The sequence below is a fragment of the Anguilla rostrata genome, chromosome 3, assembly GCF_018555375.3.
Source record: "Anguilla rostrata isolate EN2019 chromosome 3, ASM1855537v3, whole genome shotgun sequence".
NCBI classification, from domain to species: Eukaryota; Metazoa; Chordata; class Actinopteri; order Anguilliformes; family Anguillidae; genus Anguilla; species Anguilla rostrata.
In genome coordinates, this window is record NC_057935.1 from 7,974,220 (window position 1) to 7,995,033 (window position 20,814).

General features: G+C 43.7%; 1 long non-coding RNA gene across 1 annotated transcript; it reads left to right on the forward strand.

Moving 5' to 3' along the window:
- Positions 1-206: 206 nt before the first annotated feature.
- Positions 207-1,140, forward strand: LOC135252016 (uncharacterized). The gene is made up of 3 exons (XR_010329254.1): positions 207-342; positions 791-901; positions 1,024-1,140. It is a non-coding gene; the product is annotated as an uncharacterized LOC135252016 (long non-coding RNA).
- Positions 1,141-20,814: the final 19,674 nt, after the last annotated feature.

Here is a 20,814-nt window from a genome sequence, read left to right on the forward strand (position 1 = left end):
CACATTTATATTTGTAATAAATACACATATACTGTGGTGCCAGGAAGGGAATTGGGGTGCTGTCCACCAGGGGGCAGCACCGGCCCTACAGACAGGCATGGCTGCAGCTGTGAGTCATTGCAATCACATCAGCTGTGGCCTATTACCTACTTATGGGCTCTATAAGGGGCCTGGCTCCCAGGCCTAGAGGAGAGGTGTTTGGGAGCTGAGGAATGCCTGGTGTGGGGGCTGCAAGCTAGTTTTTGTTTGGTTTTGGTTTCCTTTTTCCTTTGAAGTTTTGGTTGCCAGTTTGTCCAGTCTTTTTGTTCTTTCGTTTTTGGTGATTTGGACTATTTAATGACAGTAAGACCAAACTTTCTGTTGTTTTGTCCTGTCTGTGCAACATGTGAGTCCTATATAATGTGTATATTTAGAATATGTTGTGTATGTACAGTATATGTATGTGTGTATATACATATATGCACTATATAGGGATGGGGGTGGCCACCCTAGTGGCCACCCCCAGCCCTATATAGTGTACATATTTAGTATAAGTTGTATATGTATATGTGTATAAACAGTGTGGGCTGGAGGGAAGGGAGAGGGAGGAAGGTCTGCAGTTGTTGGTGTACTCCTGAGGGCTGTGCTTAAGTCAGGGGCACCCAAACTATGACCTTTCTGTCCTGGGGGGGGTGTGGTGTGGTGTGTGAATGAGAAAGCAACACCATCAAATGCAGGGTAATGTCTCCCTCTCTCCCCACCTCCCTTTACCTGTGTCTCTCTCTCCCCCCCCCCCCCCCCTTCCTTGCAGAGTCTTCTCATTAGTACTTTTTGCTCACAGCTGTCTATAAGCGTGTGGTCTAGAGGCCGGCAGTGTGATTATTGTGGTTGCGGAGTCGGTGCTATCACCAGAGGATTGCAGGTTTGAGCCCTAGTTGTGATATTACTGTCATAATAACCTTGAACAAGGCGCCGTATCCGTGTTGCTTCGGTAAACACCCAGTAATGTGTAAAATGTAGACTGTGTAAATTATCCTCGGTAAGGGCGCCTGCAGGACAAGGCCACAGTCCCTGAGCTTCTGAGCTGCACCTGGCTACAGCACCGCACTCTCACAGATCCATCAAAGGAAAACCGCAGACAGTGAATGCACCGGAAAAGAGGTGCAGTGCATAGACACACATCCCACACCTGCGCGCACGCTACATGCACGCACACTCACGATCACAGCACTGCATGCATGCTGAGCACACACACACACCAGCATGCATAACACACTACACACACCGCATATCACGCACCACACATGCAGACACACGCAACACACACTCACAAAACACACACACGCATACTCACGCACACACACATGCAGACACACGCATACATGCATGCACACTCACGCATACACATGCACGCGCGCGTGCACATGCATTCACACAAACGCACACACACACACACATGCATGCACCGCAGCCGAAGTGCTGACTCTCCAGCACATGCCCGGGCTAATTAATAGCTTTTGTTGTTAATTGGCGCCCTGAACGATGCGCTGCACATTGTGTCCTCGACAGGCTCTCATTTGCAGAGAGCAAGAGTTTATGGTAATTTCTCCCTCTGGCTCTCTCTCTCTTTCTCTCTCTGAAATGCAGTGTGGGTAAAGATGGCCGACAGCAGATAATGCCCTCCGGGGATTGTTACCACTCCACACACACACACACACACACACACACACACGTCCTGACTTGGCCAAGGGTCGCTCAGGCACCTCCAGGCATGGCACTAATTAAAACGGTAAACAGACAAGCAGAGTTGAGATGTAGCGTTCAGAAAAATGAACCGAGAAGCCTATCTCTTCATGTCTTTAGCCTGTGAGTCCGTGTGTGTGTGCCTGCCTGTCTGTGTGTGCATGCATGTGTGTGGACATGTGCTAGTGTCTTGGAGTCATACAAAGTAACTGAAATAGAAACGGCAATTGATCCATTATGAAAAATGTGACCATTAGAGTAAAAACAAACAAACAAACAAACAAAAAAAAACCCAACACTCGCACAGCTCTCCTAGCTCCTCGCGGACCCCTGCTCGCATTCAAGATCATGCATATCGCCGCTTGTTTTCCTTATCGATTCCCGCGAACCCGCCGATATTGACCCGCGGTGCGGGCCCGGGTCTGCTGCCGTTCCGTTTGCAGCGCAGCGCTGTTCGCAATGATCACACCGTTACAGCCTGTCACGTTCAATCAGCGCCCCGAACGTACGCCAGCGCACCAGGCCGGGAGGGGATAAGCGCGTGGAACGGATACTCGGCTGAGTAAAGCTTTCATAAAAAAACCAAAGCGATACGGCGATTTGCTCAGGTGAAGGCGAAGCTGTTGATGAGCCTGGTAAGTCTACCAAACTCCTACAACAAGAAAGTGCAGGCCTCTTTTGCAAAAAGGAGCCAATGCCCTCTATCTACTGCACAGCACAAAATTCAGATGACAAGGGAAATCAAGTAAGTTATATTATGATGCAATAGGGTGTATTATGCCTACTTTTAGTTATAATCATAACCATGCAGAAATATAGAAATAGTGCTTATGTGGGAGTTATACAGCAGCTATGCATGTAAAATGTGCTTATATATGCATATGCATATATAAGCTAGCCTTGCGCAAATAGAATGTTTTATTGCTTTTGCAATATATGTAAAAGAAGTGAAAACAACATCTGTGGGGAACAGATTGAACATGCCATATTTAAATACATTTTAATGCACAACTATTATTGCAAAATGTAACAGATTAAAAAATAAAAGAAAAATGTAAATGAGGCATGTGTACAAGTTTGGACACCCTGTCTCAATACTTAGTAACACCTCCTTTGGCAGAAATCACAGGTTCCAAATATTTCTTGTAGCCTGCTAAAAATCTTTCTGTTCTTATTTTAGGATTTTTTTTTCCCTACTTGCATAACCCTTCAAGTGCAGAAATACTGTCGTCTAACATGCATTGCATGTTTGTCATCTCCCCACAGATTTTCAATATTATTCAAGTCTGGGCACTGTGAAGGCCATTACAAAACCTTAATCCTTTGTTCCTTCAAGCACTTCATGGTTGATTTTGAGGTATCTTTTGGATCACAGTCGTGTTGAAACATCCAATCTCTCTTCAGCTTCAATTTCTTCACTGACTCTGGGACATTACCTTCTTGGATTTGTTGATATTTAGTTGAATCCATTCTTACAATATCTCACAATATTCTGCACAACATTTCCTGTATCTGGAATTCTGACCACCTGGCTTAATTTCTGGCTTAATTTTAGGCTTAACTAGCCAACCATGTTTCAGACCGTTTAAGAGTGGACTAATGGATCACCCGGAAGGATGCCTAAAATTTTTCACATGCAACATTTACCATTTTATTTTTTTAAACTGTTGAATCCCGCAAATAAACAACAATAACCCCCGCTTTAAAACTTCCAGAAATATTGTCATGTTTAAGGACCCTGCAGAGGTTGTATTAACTTGTGATAAGTTCTTTTCACTGGTGGACCAAAGGGCACAAATAGATATATAGGTAACGGTCATCAATAGACAACATGGCTCCCAAAGCTACCATTGATCAAAGAGCACGGAGGGAACGCTTTGTACAAATGAGACTTTAACAGGAGGCCTGGTGCGGACTGTAGGAGAAGAGCTGCCAAGCCCAGACACGGCCATAACAGTCAGGGGAAGACAGTAAATCTTTCTCCCGGCTTTCCTAAACCGGTGAACTCTGCTGTTTTAAAAGATAAGAACTGTACCGTGTGCGCTGGTTCTGGAGAGGACGGGGGGAAAAAAAAAAAACCACCTGGGGAAAAATGTTTGGTTTTGGACATAAAATACCGGGCAGAGATATATTGTTCATGTTAGAGCCACTGGCTTTGTGTCCTCTTGCCACTGTAGGTCCGATTAAACACCGCCTCCCCCCCCCCCCCCCCCGGTGGCTCGAATCCAAATTGCCATTGACTTTCTTTGTCCGGAAAACTTGGATGCGCTGCGTGCATTTTAAGGCAAACGTAAGCATTTGGAAAGGTCCGGAATGGTGTGCATGGGAATATGAAAGGTTCGCCATGGGGCTCATTTAAACCTCATTGTGATTATGCTTCAGATAAGAAGCAAAAAAAAAAAGTGCATTAGGACTGGAGCCACTATTGCCACATTAAGACCTGAAAATGCCAGATGCTCAGGTGCACTTCTGTTTCCATGCTAACCTAGCAAAAAAAATCTAATAGTTTAACAACATAAGCGTGGAGGAATTAGGCATTAGCTATAATTGTACAGTTTAAAAAAAAAAAATTTAAAAAAATTCTAGTTTGATGCTTTAAACTCTACAAGTGGATTCCACAATGTGTAATTGGCTTTGATAGCTCGATACCTGTCTCTTGTTTGCTGAAACCTGCAACAGATATAAGAACATTAGGTAAGGTAAGAGTGCATGCTGCCATGGTTGAGAACAGGTCAATCGCCCCACCTAGCCTCATTATTTACTGACAGATTGGCGGGAAATCTGCACGGCACCAAGCCTGGATTTGAACAGCCAAAGTATCACTGCCTGTACTACAATGCCCACGTGCTGTACCACACGTTAACACCTCAGTGTAAAAATAAACTCTTTGATATCACTGCAAAATTTACCTCTATTTTCTACCTATGCCCACTTTGTTCGCTGACTGAATGCAACTTGGAAAATGTTATTAATTTTTTCATACCCCATTTATGAATTTAAAACTGAACAATCAACTCTCCCTTTAGTTGCCCTATCAACAGATTATCGTCAACTGTTCCTGTAACTTTTGCATTTCATGCCAGTTTAATTCCCCTTCTTTGTTGGTGCCCAGAAATGCACACCATGCTCCGAATGTGGTCTGAAATAGGCATTAATCATCATCAATTTGGCCTTCTTACGATATCTCCGAGCATCATGACTCTGCGTGAATATTCTTGGATTACCTTAGTATTATCTGTTTGCTGAACTTCTGTGGTTTATACCAACAGCAAAGTTAACTGTTTTGTGATGAACAATGCCTATCAAGATCATTTATATAAATAAGGGAAAGCAGAGGATCCAACATTGATCATTAAGAGACTCCACTTCCCACAAACACCTTGCTCTCATATCATCCCCACTACAGTTACTCCTTGTGTTCTACCTTGAAGCCAGTTTCAGACCTACTCTGACAGAATTCCGATAATTCTTGCTGATTTCGTTTTTGGCAAAAATGACGCTTTCCCCGCCGTCCGGCCAGCCAGGTCGAGCCAAAGTGAGCTTGTGCATCAAACTGTGGCCTCCTCCTGCTGGCACACTTCCTGTTCGCTGGCAGCCCTCGGAAACGTCGCCAACATGGCTCCCAATTCATCGCATACTACGCCCGAGCTATATGCCGCCATATTCCTGCTGAAAAATGACTGGCTTAATGAGTCATTTGATATCCCTCAACCTCTGTTAACTGTAACCTTTAGACCAACTGTCCCAATGAGGACTAAGAAGGGTTGAAGGGTTGCGGTAACAAGAAGGGCGGACTGAGGCACTGGCGAGGGAAACAGGAAGCAAGGACACACATTTACTTTTTGCCATCGTATGACAGGTTCCCTTCAAAACACTTTGTTGCGCCCTTAAAGCAATTCCAGAAGATTCTTAGGCGTGACCTTCAAACACCATGATGGCTATCCCACCACAAGGGCCTTTTTTTCCAAGGAAAATTTCGACTTGTCACTGATGGTAGATTTTAGTATTTTACATGAAAGTATTTAATTGATGCACAGTCTCCCCTTTTTACACATTGGCATTCCACTAGCTTGCTTCCAGTCATTTTGAATTTCTCCAGATTTCTAATGATACCTGTCAGTAGTTTATGTATGATCTCCTCCTCGGTCTTTGACTGCTCTTGGATAAATGACACCGGGGCCTACTGCCTTATTTGTCTTCATTTTAAAAGTTTTCTTGTTCTCTCCCCCTTATGACATTCTTTAAAACATTGTACAAATACAAGCATGCGCTTGTAGGCACATAACTTCCACGGTAAAACTCTTAATCAAGTAACTTTTCAGAGTATCAGCAAAATTCTTAAATTAAAGAAAAGCTCCTTCCTTATTTTTAATGCACTTAATCCCTCTTTAATGCCATGTTTCTACAGTGATATTGATATTTAGGATTACCTTTTGCATCTTGGACAATTTGCATTTCAAAGAGCCTTTTAGCTACCCTCATTTCTCTTTTAATCTTAGTACGTATATTACAATATTCTTCCTTTTTTCTCTGTCTTCTTTTATATGGTTTATAAAGTCTGTTCTTTTGTATCAAACTTTCACATAAAGAGGTATTCAACCTCTGTGGAACTTCTTGAAGGCTAAATCTTACTTTTCTTGGTTTCAAGAATTTCCTCCACTTTTTGTCGCAGTTTTGCAGACGCAAAGATGACTGAGTCTATACTACTTAAATTCTCACATCTTATTAAGGCAGCTCATCTGAAGTTACAAATTTTGGAGTTGGGGGAGGTGGTGCTAACTTGCTAAAGTACATCAAAAGTGACTCTTCCATAATCGCTCGTCCCAAGTGGTTCCACTACTTTGAGCTGCACTGTCAGGATTATTACACAAAACCCCACGCAGTACTGATTTCCCTCTTGTAGGCCGAATTACAAACTTCATCAGAAATATTGTCATTTGCAACTCATCCAAGACTCATCTTCACATTTTCCCCGTGCTGACACCATGAATAGAGGAATAATTGAAGGCAGTACTTAAGTCTCTCCTTCCTGACAAGCTTCTTCTTAAAATTTACATTAAGAGCATAATATTTACATTTCTGCCCAAAGTTGGCCTTTAGAGCACTCCTCTAAGTTCTAAATTCCTGTTTTTCACCGGTAGTCCAATCCAGATATTCTCACAAGGAAAGGAAGTTTCCTGAAGCTTCTGGAATTCAGATTTTCTTTAACATAAAGGGGTACATCCCCACCTCTTATACTGGTGTCATCCTTCCTGATTGGTTTATACCCCACTACATTGTGTGCTCCTTCCTGTCCCGTGTACTAATCCACGTCTGTCACTTCAGCTGCACCATAAACCTCAATTAATCATGATGGCTTTCACAAAAAAAGATTAATGTTTCCACACTCTGGGGGAAAAAAAGGATTCCAAAAGGCTCCTCCGTGTCTCCACAGAGGAAGTGGAAGCGTTCTTAGTCAGGCAAAATGGCTGAGTCTCACCTACCGTTGAGGGTTTCATAAAAAGCTAAAATGGTTCCCTGATGGAGACAAGCCAAATAACCATTTTTCAGAGAGTGTTTCAATCATAAAATTATTTCTGAGACCCCCACTGGTATTATCATAACATCCATCTAATTGCATTCAGGCTGAGTAATTGACTTGACAGTAAGTTCATCCACCAAAATGGAGCATGTCTGCAGTCTACAAAAGTACCCTGCCAATATAAACTCTGTCAAACAGTTGAAATGACACCGCTTTAGCAGACCCTGGAAACCGTGATCCCACGCAAACATTGATTTGAATTTTGAATGCGTTCATTTAAAAATTACCTTACAAAATGTCAGCCGATTATGCTACTATGATCAAAAATAGGTAGAATGCATAATGTATGTAGTTTCCATTACCTGTTCACTGTTCATTGAGTGGACAAACTAAAAAAAACAGCTTCAACCACCATTTTACCACTACCTTTATGAGTAAATATTATTGGTGCAGAGCTATTTTCACCAATTTGTATGAACAAATCTTCGTTGTTTTTTTTTTTTTTTTCCCCAGGAACATTCCATCAAAATGCTCCGCTGCATTACTTGTGTCTATTGACTTGGAATTGAATCCTGGAACTTAGTAATTTTTTTGGAAATCATAGGACTCTTGGTAGCTTTGTTCAACGAAAGTCAAGCTCGGTGGCCAATGAAAGTAATGAAGGCCAATTTTCTGGTTGATCAAGCAACTGTTGTCCATCAACTAAGCCTCTGAATTTGCTATGCTGGAGGACTGCGGAACTGGCAACCGACAGATCACGGGCAACCAAAGGACCAGAAATATTGAAATGTGGCGCATCCAGTGCAGCGAAACCCCCACTAGTACAAGTGACTTAATTGGATGTGCCACTCGAGAAGCCCCAGCCATTTTAGCGTTTGATTCCTTTTTCGAGAAATGTGCCAAGAATCGGAATGGCATACCTTTAGGAGCGACAACAAACACAGCGGGCAGGAGGAAATAATGAGCGAGACCGGGCCTGTGTGATCGGCCAGCTTCAAATCCTGCAAAACAGGGTCAAAATCACTCTCCACCACCGGCGAAAGGAAGAAAGAAAAAAAAAAAGAAAAAAGAGACAAAAAAGTCCAATCAGACGGCTTCAGACGCAGCGAGGAGTCTGTCGGAAAGCGCCGCGGAATCGGAGCCGCCCGCTCGCTCGTGCACGGGCGCAAGCGAAGGCCCCGTCCGCCGGGCAAATTGACTAAATTGCACAGACGTGAAGCGGCGCTCTAACGAAGGTCCGCGTTTATTTATTCGTTCATCGGCGAGGCCCGAGGAGAGCGCCCCTCTGCCGCCGTCACGCGCCCGAGTTTCACTCACGGCGGAAGCGCGCACGTGTTCATTAGTCCGTCGGATAAAAGCTAATCTTTGTTTAATTGCTCTCTTCCCTCTCTTGGGGGGGTGGGGGGGGCGGTTGTTGGAGGGGGCCTTGCTTGGTGTTTATAGCAGCAGGTGACAAGTTGAAGAAATAACTGGAAATGCCTCCACATTTTGGAAAACTTAACCACATCCCACCCCCCACACACCCTTATAGAAGCATTCCAGGCAGACTATTATTTGATAAATTATTTCTCTGGAGCGGTAGAAATGTGCGCACCTGGGTCTGCATGGCACAGCCCTGTGCTAAACATGTGGAGCAGTAATGGTGAACATGACAGGACCAATCGTTGCTTGAGCCTCCTGTACCTAGCATGGAAATGAACTGAGCATCGACGAATCTAAAGCCCTGCTCGCACGGGACTAGTATTGCCTGGGGACCTCTAGTAACTTGTAATAATTGCGGAGGTCGTCTGTGATCTTAATCCCGTGCGAATCCGCCATGTCCGCAATTTGTAAAGTAAAAATTCCAACGCAAATTACCTACCGTATTTCGCCAAACACAGAGGTCATGTGATCATATTAATCCCGCGCGAATTGGCATCTCGGTGATTTGGGGTCGTGTTTTACTGTTACGCAGAGCAGAGCCTCGACATTTTCAATCATATCGGGGGGGATAATGTCAGTAAATTTGAGTAAAATACAGACGAATGTGCCACACGAAACACAGACGTGGGGGGGGGGGAGGATTTCTAAATCACATGAGGTCCCCAGGTAATACTAGTCCCGTGTGAATAGGGCTAATCATGAATGAATTTAGGATTAATCTAGCAACATATGGTCTCGGGGCTAATGCACGGATGGTAAATTTGCCATTGTAATAGCAAATAGCTTAGAAAGCTGCCATGTCACATCTTTTATTTTAAGTTGATGGAAAAGAAATTTGTGAGCCAGCTTATCTAGTCAAAAACCATGCCAAGTTCTCATTCAGTCTCGGAGATGCCCTAGTTGTAGTGTGGACAGTGCAAAGAAAGATAGAGCCCATTAATTCACTTTTTGTGGATTTCAGTCCATACTGTTTGCTTTTAACGAGAAAAAATTCTCAGAATAAAAAGCAGAGAAAGTTTGATGTTGAAAATATGAACTTAGTTTGGGATGTTACTTTGTGTGCAAGTGTGTGATTGTAGATCAGTAATAATATGTTTTTATAAAATGGATACAACATATAGGAACAATTAATTGATGACACAGTATTATTTATTTTGTAATATTATTGGTAGGTAACGGTTCGGGCACGGAGTGATTCACAAACAGGCCATGTGAATGACTGTTACAGCGTCGGATTTGCAATCGCAGCGGAACACTGTCTCGGCCAATCAGCATCCAGGACCGGAACTATCCACTTTATGACGTGGAGCAATAACTGTGTTACTGGACGCAGACTAAACAGCCCTGTTGAGTGAGCTGCAGTGGGGGAGGATGAGGGAAGGGTGTGCGGGGTGGGTGTGGGTCAGAGAAGCGGGGGGTGGGGACCGGGGGGGGGGTTGGGAGGGCCGACCAAGAACAGCAAAGCGGGGTGTCAGAGAATGGCCTGGAATACGACTGCAGGATTTATTAACAATGTGTCCTGAAGGAACAGCACAGACACTGCACTTTATCCCTCGGGGACATGGGGGCGGCGGGGGGTGGAGGGGGGACTTGCTGTTGAGTTCAGCAGATTCGGCGACGGGTGAAGGGGCAGGGTTGTCGGGGGCAGGCACCGGGGATTAGACAATCGCGTCTGATTTTTTAAGGACGAGCCTGACCCGCTGCCGTACAGTGCACAGGTATTCGCGCCTGTGCCTTTTATTGTGTGCGATAACAACAGACCCTCGGGGGAGGAAATTAGTCTGGTTCTGGGACGAGACTAGTCGTTGCCAAGTTAATTACATACCATTTATCCAGCCTTTTTTTCTCTCTCCTGGACAGTTTATGCAGTTAGGAGAGTTTAAACTGGGAGAGGTATGCTCCCCTAATGTAATTTAACCCTGGGATAAATTATTGCCATCCTTCAGTTACTCCTGTCAGTGACACACCATAAATACTGGCAATATATTACCAGTCAGAGGAATTTATGCAAGCAATTTACAATGCTTATCCAGAGGCAGTGCTTTAACGTTGTAGTAGGTGTAAGATTATCCCAACTTTGTAAACAGAGCAGTCGTCTCAAGATGTGTACAGGGGAGCTGCATCTTGAGAGAGAGGCCAAAACGTGCATGTTTGTGTGTTGCATGTATCTATTTGTGCCTGCATACCTATATGTGTGAATGTTAGACTGCGCGTGTAGACAGAAAGTGCGCATGCATTGGTGCGCATGTATGTTCCCATGTGTGGACCTGTTTTGTATGTTTTGTAAAAAAAAAAAAAAATTGTTCCATTGATGATAAATCAAGCGGGAACATCAGATATTGAGGAGTTGAGATTCTGAGGAAGAGAGTAGAAGTCCCTTCCCACCAATGCTTCGGTGCTGAATCACCGGAATGGCAATAAGGAGGGCCGACGGGTGGTACACTTTATCCTCCGGAAAGAAAGACCGCCATTTCCTTGAAGTCCTCAAAAGCTGAAAGTTCTCGGTTGGCGCACTCAACAACATGTCAGACGGCATCACCAGTTTCATTATCACCCAGTCCCTGTCGCCCCTAAACACACACACACACACACACACTTTACATTGCCAAAAAAAGTAGCTCATTGTCACCCAGAGGAGGAGATCCGACACATAATTCTGAATGCTAATGCGTAATTTGAGTGACGCTTTTGAGTCTGCCCGGCTGAACGTGACAGTGGTCCTGTGATGAAGCGGGGGGGGGGGGGGGGGGGGAGGAAAATGGCTCCATTAATTTACAGACCCTTATCTGGAGGCAGCGTGAGCTTGATGCGTGTGAGTGGTGTCCGGCTGGGACAGGGAGTCTCTGAGTGTCTGACGAGGGCTGCTCAGACTCTCCATTGAAACCATCAACCGAGAATCCCCGCCGAGACTCTCTCTCTGGTAAAGTGCGCCGAGAAAACCAGTAAAACAAATTAGCCTTTGGAATCATATCTGCGGCCTCTGCATGGCTCATTCTGTTTGGGGTTCGAACCGCGACCGCGCCAGCGCTGACTGCGACCGGCAGACCCACAGAATGATGCTTAATTGGTGGCAGCATTGCCCAGGTTTAGGGAGGGTTCAGTTGGCATTGATCTCGCATTTACCCGAGCAGGGTAAATAAATAAATAAATAAATGATAATAATGAAGAACTGAGGACCAACCTCCTTCCTGATGCAATTGTGATGTCACAGGTGGCTTGGGACAGGAAGGGGTCAGAGATCATGGCTCAGAGAGTGGGGTTATTTAATTTCCACCTGGCAGGTCAGGCAGCCCTGGGGGTGTGCTGGATCACAGCACAGCAATCACCATCCATCTCTATTCGCTTATTGAACTGTCACCTGCACGCCCCCCCCCCCAGGGTAGAGTAGAAGGAGTTGGTGACACCAGGGATGCCCTCTACAGTGACTCATCAGGTTGGATATTCAGTTCTACCTGGCAGTATGGAGACTGTTTGATATCTCAACTCTGATAAAACAGGAAGGAGATCCTTGTTTGATACTCAGCAGGTAAGGAGCTGTACAATGTCCAATATCCAGTGTCATTCAATGCTACTTTTCTACTTTTAAAATTCATACTGATAAATCTGATGCTCATGCTGTAAATGTGCATACTGTTGGTGCGCAAAGATGAAATCTGATAACACATTCAGTTCATTTTTTATTTATTTTGAACTTTGTCACCGACACGAATGGTGCCAATAATCTGTTTGAAATTTCACCTTCATGTACTTTCCCCTGTACTTTCTCCCTGTTGGAGTTTTTGTGACTTAGAACTTGATAGACATTTGCACCCATAGCCTTTGTTATTGGGTTCAACGGAGACTAAAATAGTCTTAATGATACCAAAAACATAAAGGTCATGGCTTAGCCTAGGATTTAGTCACTGTCATATATCCTCTACATACTTTGTATACGGATATATAGCAACTCGGTAAGGGTGAGGTTTATTACAGAACTAAATTCTGCCAACATGTGTGCTGTTAAACCCAAAGCTTTTAATTTATTTATGATGTCAGTGAACATAATAGCCAAAGTTCTCTAAAATTACATTTACACTTCTTAAAAAACAATTGGTTGCATACATTTCTCAATGCTGAGTTCACTCTTCACACAGTTAGCACAACAGCAGTCTATGTGGACCAAACTGTGAATAATATTTAATTGGTTTGACACAAAAATCATTCAATGAGCTCACCTTTCAGAAAAGCTTGAATTGTTTTCTCACTCAGACACAGCCACCAACAAAACCGTATGTATCTACAGCCAACTTTGCAAATGTTTACATGCTTTTTACGAAACTGTTAAATTGACGATAAAACCTAACATAAGAAATTAAAGAGGACAGCAATTTTTTACATTACAAATACCATATTGAAATTCATTTTAAATCCTAAAAAGTAGATAAAACGGTTTTTGAGACAAATTGGAAAACACTGTTGATTGAAGTTATGTAAATGAGGCAAACCACAGCTGATTCCCATCTCAGTTACCCTGAGTGTTTTCAATTTCTCAGTTACCCTGCTGTTTTCAATTTCCTTACCATCTATACAGGAAACGGGACATCGTTGGAACGATATTTTAAGTAAAGATAGACCAAAGCAAGAGATAGAGAGGTGCGTAACAGGAAGAAGAGTAGCCAGGAGAGGTAGAGGGAGTGGAGTATGTATAAATGCTTGGTGGAAGACAACAGAGATTAAGACCAAGAACTGTAGTCACAGGTGAGATTAGGGCTACTATGATTGGCCCTGTGGTAAATCATGCTCTACCAATGAGAGAGGCTGGTCTGAGAGTACAGCCAAATCCGGACCGCTCAACAGTGGTATCTATTGTGAGAATTTTCCAGAAAGCTGCTTGTCCAGTTTTGTTTCGGTAGCCTAAATTCGAAATGAAAATGCAGTTCCATACAAACCGCATTTTCATTTGGATGACTGGGGTATGGAAACAAACTCCCTTTAAATGTATGTACTGTCAACTGTTTGATACTTAAAGTCACCCATGCCTTGTAGCACTGAATAATGGGTTTACATAAAGGGAAAAGCAATGGAATGGGAAATCTGGGGAAAATGCACGTTCTCCATCTGTGGGTTTGGGCCAGGCAGGGCATTTTTTTAATCACATGCATTGCAACTCCACATACAGTATCTCTGCATACGTGGGTACAGCAGCTGTGTAGCTGGGAGTGTGTGAAAAAAAAAAAAAAAAAAAACCACTTAAGGTCCTCCTTAAGTCAGGATTCAGTCCATACTGGTGTACATTGTATTGCTTTATGTTATTCAAAATACATTTTAAAGTTGTCACATAATTTTAATGGCACAGTTTGTACTGGCAATTTGACAGCACTGCCAGAGGGGATTTTTGGAGACAGGCTGGAGCTGTTTCAGCCTTGACAATATTTGTATTAAAATCTATTTAATGAACCTAAAGCTGTTCTGCTTTGGGTTATTTATTTATGCTTTCATTCTCAAAGCAATGCCCACATTGGGTGCATTGTCTGATGCTACCCTATCTGTAACTGTGGCTGTGGGTTTGACTGTAAAGTGGGGGGTTGGATGGGGGCGGGGGAGGGGGGTGGGGGGCGCTGCCCCAGTGTTGACTTTAAACCTTCTTTGAGTACCTGTGTTTGCCTGTGTGTGCATTGCAACATGGCACAAAACTTGTGCTTTCATGTGTGCTGAAGATACAAGAGGAACGCATTATTTTCTCCTTTGCCTTCCCTTCCTATTGGCGATATGCCTCCCAGTGTGCTTTTACAACAGGCCACTTGTTACACAAGTTACACAAGAAAGACCCCGTTCTTTCAGTCCAATTAAAGAATGTGCAAATTCATCTTCTGCCAGCAGAAATAAACACTTCTAATGAATTCTACAATGGGCGGAATATTCTGTAGAAATTAAAAAGCTCAGTAGTAATAGAACTGGGTTATTAAACAGGAAACTGCTGCTAAAGACAAAATCAAAGTGAATTTTTTTTCCTCTCAGCTTTTTCCTTAAAAAGAAAAAGAAAAAAAAAGTTTCCTTGACATGAATTTCATTTTACTAAACTGAAAAAACTACTGACATATTACAGGAAAGCTAGAGACAAAGATTTAAAAATGTAAAGGTACAAATAGGCTTAATAAATGTGGTTGGTGAGAAAAATAAATGAATCCACCTTATGATATCTGAACCAACTGATTTCGCTTCTCATAGATGTATTTATTTGTATTAACCTTTACCTTCCCCCATGGTGTGGCAAACTTTTTACGGGCATGGTGGATTAAGCTGTACTGCAGATAGTCTCATGCATGGAATATAATTATTTCTCTGTTGTAAATCGCAAAGAAAAGAAAAAAACCCCAACTCTATTCCCTTGGACGATGAACATTCCCCTGATGGATGTATGTAAATAGAGAGAACACAAGAAAGATGTTTTCATGGTTTTCTTTTTAAAAATCTGGGACAGGGTTAATTGGCATGCTAGTTGTAATGAATGTTTTGATAAGAAGGCCTCTTCCTGAAGCAGAGTTGTTCTGTTTTGCCCAGGCAAAGACGTTACTGTCGATATTAGCCCAGTTAGTCTCTTCCCCATCTTCTCTGCATTTTTGCTGTAATTTCTCACCATGGCAATGGTTTGGTGAGCACTTTTGTTCAGGTAGAGGAGGATATTTCCACAAATGTATGATATTTTCAGAAATCCTTGGGGTAATTGTCGTTGTTATGGGTAGATGGCGGCAGGTGCGTAGGTCATTAGACAAAATTCTGCCCTTTTGCCTCGTGTGTCTCCCAGGGCTGATATATATAAAAGTTTCTCTTATAATAGGACACCAGTAATTTAATTAATTTGAACAATTATTAAGACCGTAGGAGGAAACCATCCGTACGCTTAATTCAAGCTAATTAATCAGCAGAGCCCAAATTACTATATCAATGAAAGAAAACAATTTCTAAATGCACAACGCGTCAACAGAAAATTCATTGGAACAGAATTCAGATGTTAGGGGAGTGTTATTTGACAAAATTCAATTAAAACTCATGTGTTCATAATGAATCATTTAAGATAAAATAAAAACAAGGCTGTAGAACCCTGTTGTAGGCAGTCATGCGTTGCAGTGATGGTTCAATTGTATCACCGCAAAGTTTATTCTTTCCTTTCAGTATGATTTATTAAAATACATTTACCGTCTACACAAACCTTTATCCATAAACAGCTAGTTTAGCGCATACCAAAATTGACTTCTGAACACATTACTTCACCATGTGGTTCGTTTGATGGATAAACACGTTGCTTTGAAGTCATGTGACTGATGTTATGTTTCGCAGATATTGAAACATACCAGTAGAACCTCAGAAATAAGAACCTCTGAGTTATGACTTGACCCGGTCATCTGAACAGGACTTGTACCAGGGATACGTCAGTTGTGGCAGTGCAATCAGTCGCCAATGCAAAGAGAAGGTCAAGCAGTTATGGAGTATGTTGGTTATCACCGGTAGAACAATGTAGGAAGCGATTGCTGGACAGTGTTTGGGTATACTTCTCAGTTCTCTGTGGGATTTACAAAGACGTCTGCCAGTCGAGATTGCCATTATAATTCACTGAACACCCTTCTATGTGTGCATAATGCATGGATAATGGGCCAAACAATGTATTCACGTTATTTTTTTCTTTTCTGGGCACTCTCGCTTTAAAAAAATTGCTTCGGTCAATCCGGATCATTGTTGAAGAACGTGTTGACTCCAGCTGACGCACCGTCCACAAAGAGGTTTCCGGGATCCGCATGCCTCAAATGGAGACCGACCATTTTATGCACCGGGCAAAGCCTCTTATCTCAGTCGTGCAGGTCCAAAGATGGAGGTAAAAAAATGTTCTGCCCACTGGAGGGAGAAAGGTGACCCTGATTCATTTAGTTCATTCAAAAAGGAACTTTTAGCCAAGCAGTGACCAATGTACGCTACAGTACATGAAGTGTTCTCAGAGGAGGTGTGGTGAAGGATGTCAGCGAGGATTTGAAGATCAGAGATTTTTTTTTCTTAAAACATCTTGGGGTATATATGATTGAAGAAGCCCAGCAACCTATTCCAGGAAAGCAATAAGTCTTTAACTTGACAGTTTGACCTGAGGACACCAAAACTGTTCTGTACTGAAACCAAAATAAATTTATGCAAAAAATTAAATGTAAATCTGGAAGTCTTTTTACACATTTCTAGTGACAGGGATGGCATGCTCATTAATGTGTGTCTAAGCTGTCAGAAGATTCACACTCCCACATTTCACACAGAAAACCTGAAAAAGAAGAAGAAGCCACTCGTTTTGGGGGGTGGAAGGTGATAGTACTGAGGGAGTCGTGCTCAATGGGAGTATAGTGCAGATCTGGCAAAGTACAGCTGCCGATGTACAAGATGAACCATTTCTACCTGTTTTTCCCACGGTGTGCAGGACTGCCGCCGTGGGCTATGTGTGGCAAATTGTGGTCACTTACTTACTCACTCACTCACTCACTCACGGACGACCTGAGAGGGACGCTTTGTAGGACGCATGCGCAGGTGGTGCTTCATTTAGTAGGACGCATGCGCAGGTAGTGACGCCTTTATCTGTCTGCATCTCCCAAAATCACCACTTCGAACGGCACAAGATTTTTAAGCACAGCTTTATCGCCTAACGTTACTTTAGCTAACCTTAACATGTTAGCCTTTCGCCTACTTTAGTTAACCTAGTTAGCGCCGTGGCTCTGGATGCGTTCGTGGTTGTTTAATGGTCTGACAGACAAAAGAGAGGTGAAGCGGGTCACTCAGAAGAGATCCAATCAAGCGCTAATCAAGATAATGATAAAAAACTGTAAAATACTACCTCCAATCATGAGGACATCACAGCCATTAATAATAACCATCCTTTAAAGTCTGACACCAAAACCTTATTATTATTGTTTTAAATTACACTGCCTATTAGAGCTGTGGAACCAATACAGTGTCTGTCTTCTCTTACTGAACTGTGCTGGTTTACTCAATGCCAATGCAAATTTACTTGGGAAGAAACCTTATGGAGGAATGTAGATAAAACCAGAAGTGGTGAGACATAAAAATGACGACCCCAACATTTCTGACCACGGGCAGGTTGCTACTCTAGATTTGGGTACAGTGCAGACAAAGAGTTGTTCTAGAGAGAGAGAAAGAGAGAGGAAGAGAGAGCCAGAGAGAGTGTGTTACAGGAAAGTGTATGTTAAGCTCAGGCAAAGAGACAGAACCACGAGAAGCCATGCGGCATTTTCGAGATTAGGGTGTGTAAAAGAAGATCACCGATGATCGTGAACACTGAGCTTTGTCTTAATTCTCCTTGAGCCTGTCTGCACAATCACTGTTTAATTGGATGAGGATTGTGAATGAATTTTCTAGATTTTTAGATTATTGCCTTGTGTTCTGCAGCGCCCTGGTCTCTCCTCCAGATTTACTGCACTTGAAAGCAAACCGTATTCCCACATTAGAATAATATTTAAAAAAGCTTCACCCCGACCATTTAAGGTACTGTATTTAGTTGCAAGAAAAAAAAAAAGTATTTCTGCAAAGTCTGAAAAGAGGGAACACAAGACCTGAGTGCATTTCCACTCAATACCCTGCGGAGCCTGGCCACTGTTTCAGAACAATGCCTCTGTCCTGGAAACCTGGAAAACAGGTGCAGCTGAGTGGCCTATTCAATAGTAATGACAGCAGATCATGGCATTTACATTCCAGTTTGGTGTGTAAATTGTGCCACGGCACACGCAACATGGTCTATGATGCAATCAGGAGAAAGGCATGTGCTTGATTAGGTGTGTGCGTGCGCGCGCGTGCGTGTGTGTGTGTGTGTGCACACATGCATGTAAACATCCAACAATCCTGGAGTCTCTCATGCAGTAAACATACATGGACACACACACGCATGCACACGCACACACACACACACACTCACACACATATATATTATTGCAAATGAATTGACGGTTCAAAACTATTGGAAGAAAAGATAAACTGCAGAAGAAGATGGGAATTTTTGTCTTCTGTTCGTGGGACTAGATCTTATATAGGCGGGCAGGGAGTGCCAACAAAGCACGACACACATATCTGATGTGGAGGCTGCTTTGAGGTTACCACCATGATGTATTTTATATGGAGCAAGGCGGCCTCCTCTTGGCAGAGCATCAAGGCCAGAAACTACAGTGGATTTATTCTGGCTGTGACCGCAAATTGGTAGCATAACTCACTGGCTAAATGAGTGTCTCCCCAAAAGTAACTGTAATACCTGTGTTTTACCACCAGATGGCATGACAACATTTACTCCAAAGAGATCCACTGAAGGGGTTTGTAGCCCTTGAAGTATTATTGTAGCGTACATTCTACAACCGAAAATAAGTTATTGGCTGTTAGTAAAACTAAGGCAACTATTTAGCAGCAATTTTGCATTGTGACATCACTGACTAAAACAATGTAGTCTTTGCTCATTGGTGCAGTTGTCAGACAACTGTGGAAGCTGCTGTTGGAAGTGCGCTGGTCCAGATCTGCGGACTACCTACTGCAGTTATATAGTCACTCAGAGCTCTTCTACTGTGGATAACCCTGGGGTTAACCCTGAACTACCAGCTCTCTTTCTTTCTCCATGTAGTGTCTGTGAGTCTGGCATGCATATATATATTTTTCTTGCACAGCGATAGGAGAATCTGCCCCTTCCTCGCCGATTCCCTGCGTGCGCCGTCAAACCCCTGCAGCTAATGCAGAGCACGACTGCGTCGCATGCCCGCAGTCTTCTTTTCCCGAGCCTGCTGATGTCACAACACCCCTCATCTCACTCCACAGCCCACCTGAAACGCCTTGGGTACGAGCCTAGGGGGGCGCCGAGCGGAACACCTCCGGCAAACTTCTTATCGATCTCCGGACCTCCCCCGCGCCCCAGCCGGATCTCCCTGTCCGCGCATCTGGCTCTCCCCCTCTCCTGCACGCCCGTTTCTCCCAGTCACGATGCGTCTCTCCACTGGCAGCACAGCGGTGGAACAGACCTCCCAAAAGCGGACTGGACAGCAGAACCGTTGGCTCGTCCTATTCCGAACGCAGACTGAAGACCCACCTCTTCCGACAGCATCTTGGTTCCCTTCCCATTCATGGGCTTCCGTTATGTTTATGGAATTTTTACGTTATGTTTTTAGTGGTTTCATTTTTCCCCTCTTAGGGCTTTTTATGAATGTAGTCTGCGTGTTTATAATTTGTACTTTGGTTATTGGTTAGCACAGATGACTTACAGCCAGTGATGTTGCAGCTTTACTCACTGCTGTGGGACAGTTGTTTGCCAGGCCAGGTACTGGTGCTCATATTAATCAGATAAATGCATTTGTGTTTCTCAGTCACTCTGGATAAAATACCTGCTAAATGAATGTAATGTAATAAGCCTGCTAAAGAGAGACTTTGCAGGTGTGCCAGACAAGTTCAGGATCAGGGTTCCATTGTCACTCTTGTTGAGCTTGGAGGGAGAGGATTGTGAGTCCCACTTCCCTATAATATTTGAATGACAGTGTTGCCTGCCCCTGAGTGTCCTTTCCTTGTTTTTGTGGAGCGCAGGTGTGATTATTATTATTATTTTTCCGCTCCCCGTACGTGCTTTGGATAAAACATTCTCAAAACCCAAGAAACTCTTTTCCCTGTTTGTCGCCTCGCAAACTTATGATACCGTCGCGCTGAGTTTATCTCTGTGCTGAGTTTCTCCCTCGCTCTCCTCTCCTCTCCTCTCCTCCTCCTCCTCCTCCTTTCCCCGGCGCTCCCTCCTTTTCTTTATCTCTCCCTCGCCAGCCCCCGCAGCCGGCGAGGGTCTGTGACGAAGAGCGCCCGCGTCTTCAGCGGTGCGGAGCGTCGGCGTGGCGGAGAGAGAGAGAGAGAGAGAGAGAACGCTCGGCCCGTTCGGAGAGAGGGAGGGATACTCTCTCTACGCGCCGGGGCTGAGCGGCTCGCTCAGGCAGAGACCCGCCCTCTAATACACAGCTTTCACGCCGTCTAATGTCACCCGGGAGGGGGGTGGGGGCTGGGGGGTTCGGTTTTGAAATGCATCTCTGCAATTACCCTGAAAAAATCATAGAGGATCGTGCAATTCTCTGACAGCGAGGAAATGCCAGTGCTCCATGGAGACGGAGAGATCGACA